Source organism: Otolemur garnettii, unplaced genomic scaffold (genome assembly GCF_000181295.1).
Source record: "Otolemur garnettii isolate 467f Iridium unplaced genomic scaffold, OtoGar3 scaffold00099, whole genome shotgun sequence".
Taxonomy (NCBI): domain Eukaryota; kingdom Metazoa; phylum Chordata; class Mammalia; order Primates; family Galagidae; genus Otolemur; species Otolemur garnettii.
In genome coordinates this window covers 4,099,206-4,102,334 of record NW_003852494.1, presented here as the reverse complement: position 1 = coordinate 4,102,334, position 3,129 = coordinate 4,099,206, and the positions used below count along the sequence as shown (strand labels likewise).

Below are 3,129 nucleotides of genomic sequence, written 5' to 3'. Positions count from 1 at the left end.
GGCGCCTGTGGTCCCAGCTACTTGGGAGGCGGAGGCAAGAGACTCGCTTGAGCCCAGGAGTTGGAGGTTGCTGTGAGCTGTAATGCCACGGCATTCTACCCAGGGGGACAGCTTGAGGCTCTGTCTCAAAAAAAATAAAAAAATAAAAAATAAAAATGGGAGTAACTTGGGTAGTAGTGAAGGCTCTTCTTTTGCGTTTCTCATTCCTAAATCTAAATAACAATTAAAAATATACATTTGACCTGGGATTAGGCAATCGTTTGTAAGATATGACACCAGAAGCACAAATTAAAAAAGAAAAATTTAGCTACACTTCATCAGATTAAAAAGCTTTTTTGGTTCAAAGGACACCAACAAGAAAGTAGACCACCTGCACAATGAGAGAATTTTTTTGCAAATAATATATTTGATAAGAAACTAGGATCTAGAATGTATAATGAACTCATAATTTAATAAAAAGACAAGCCAATTTACACATGGGTAGAGAGTCTGAATAGACATTTCTCCAAAAAAGATACACAAATATCTAATAAGCACATGAAAAGATCTCCAACATCATTTGCCATTATTGAAATGCAAATAAGAATCACAATGAAATATCAGTTCACATCTACTAGAATGGCCATAACCAAAAAGACAAATAGTAACAAGTGCTGGAAGGATATAGAGAAATTGCAAACCATATATATTTCTAGTGAGAATGTAAAATGGTTTGACTGCTTTGGAAAATCATTCTTCAAAAGGTTAAATATACTGTAACAATATAACCCAGGAATTCCTCTCCTAGCTGTATACACAAGACAAATGAAAACACATATTCAGGTAAAAACTTGTACACAATGTTCATGGCAACATTATTCATAATAGCCAAAAAAAAAAGAAACAACCCAAATGTCCATCCACTGATAAATGGATAAGAAATATGTGCTATATTCAAACAATGGCATATGATTCAGTCATTAAGAAAGGAATGAAGGCAGCACCTGCAGCTCAGTGAGTAGGGTGTCGGCCCATACCCTGAAGCTGGCAGGTTCAAACTCGGCCTGGGCCAGCTAAACAACAATGATGACAACTGCAACCAAAAAACTAGCTGGGCATTGTGGCGGGCACCTGTAGTCCCAGCTACTCGGGAGGGTGAGCCAAGAGAATCACTTAAGCCCAGGAGTTTGAGGTTGCTGTGAGCTGTGATGCCACGGCCCTTTACTGAGGATGACATAGCAAGACTGTGTCTCAATAAAAAAAGGAGTGAAATATAGTGCATTTCCATCACCATGGAAACCACATACACCGAGCCTGGAGGTTCAAACCTGGCCTGGGCCAGGTAAACGACAACAACTACAACCAAAAAATAGCCAGGTGTTGTGGTGGGCACCTGTAGTCCCAGCTACTTGAGAGGCTGAGGCAAGAGAATCACTTAAGCCCAAGAGTTTGAGGTTGCTATTTGCTGTGATAGCACGGCACTCTACCGAGGGCGACATAGTGAGACTCTGTCTCAAAAAACAAAACAAAATAAAACTAAATATAGTGTTAGATGCTATATACTGTGAATGAACCTTAAAAGCATCTTACTAAGTGAAGGAAGCCAGTCACTGAAAATCATGTGTTGTAGGAGTCCCTGCATATATAATGTCCAGAACAGGCAAATCCATAGAGACAGAAGAGTAGGCAAAGAGTGAATTAATGAGGGAGGGAGACAGGAGTGACTGTAAATGGGTGCAAGGTTTCTTTCCATGGTGATGGAAATGCTCTAAAATTAGATATGGTGATGGTTGTACAATTCTATAAATCTACTAAAAATCAATGAAAACTATACTCATTTTCCTTTTTCTATTTTCTTAAAAGATTCTAAATAAATAATATTAAGCCAGGCACAGTGGCTCACATCTGTAATCCCAGCAATTTGAGAGCCCAGGGCAGAAGGACTGCTTGAGGCTGGGATTCAAGATTAGCCTAAACAACATAGTGAGACCCCATCTCTGGTAAAAAATAAAAAAGTAAGCCAGGGATGGGGACATGCACCTGTAGTCCCAGCCACTGGGGAGGCTGAAGCAGGAGAACTGCTTGAGCCTGGGAGTTTGAGATTATAATTCACTATGATCAGGCCACTGCACTCCAGCCTAGGTAAGACCCTCTCTCTAAAAGAAATAATGAATAAGGGGCGGCGCCCATAGCTCAGTGGGTAGGGCACCAGCCACATACACCCAGGCTGGCAGCTAAACAACAATGATGACAACTGCAACCAAAAAATAGCCAGGTGTTGTGGCAGATGCCTGTAGGCCCAGCTACTCAGGAGGCTGAGGCAAGAGAATTGCTTAAGCCTAAGAGTTGGAGATTGCAGTGAGCTGTGATAGCACAGCACTCTGCCAAGGGCAACATAGTGAGACTCTGTCTCAAAAATAAATAAATAAATAAATTGAAAACCAACCAGGTCGGAGGGAGAGGGGAGGAGGGAATGGGTGGAGGGAGGAGGATTAGAGGGATCACTTCTGAGGTTTATCTTACAAGGGTACATGTGAATCTTTCTAAGAGTAGAATGTGAACATTTTAGAACAATAACTAAGAAAATGACATGAAGGCTATGTTAACCAGTTTGATGGAAGTATTTTGGATTGTGTGTGACAATCCCACACTGTACCCCAGAAGTGCACTAATGTACATAGTTACCATTCAATGAAAAAAAAAAAACCAACCAGGTCAGCCAGGCGCAGTGGCACACACCTATAATCCCAGCACCCTGGGAGGCCAAGGCAGGTGTTGTGCTTGAACTCAGGAGTTCTCAGCCAGCCTGAGCAAGAGCGAGACCCTGTCTCTAAAAAATAGCCAGGCATTATGGCAGGCATCTGTAGTCCCAGCTACTCAGGAGGTTGAAGCAAGAGAATCACTTGAGCCCAAGGGCTTGAGGTTGCTGTGAGCTATGACACCATGGCACTCAACCCTAGCGTAACTGAGTGAGACTCTGTCTCAAAAAAAAAAGAAAAAGAAAAGGAAAAAGAAGAAGAGGCTCGGCACCTGTGGCTCAAGTGTCTAAGGCGCCAGCCACATACACCGAAGGTGGCGGGTTCGAATCCCCAGCTCGGGCCCGCCAAACAACAATGATGGCTGCAACCAAAAAATGGCCAGGCGTTGTGG

The 3,129-nt window shown here is 42.5% G+C and overlaps 1 protein-coding gene across 1 annotated transcript in view; it reads right to left on the bottom strand.

The window, feature by feature from the left end:
• Positions 1-3,129, bottom strand: part of TCTN2 (tectonic family member 2) — a 36,817-nt gene that overhangs the window by 27,376 nt on the left and 6,312 nt on the right. The window lies entirely within an intron of this gene.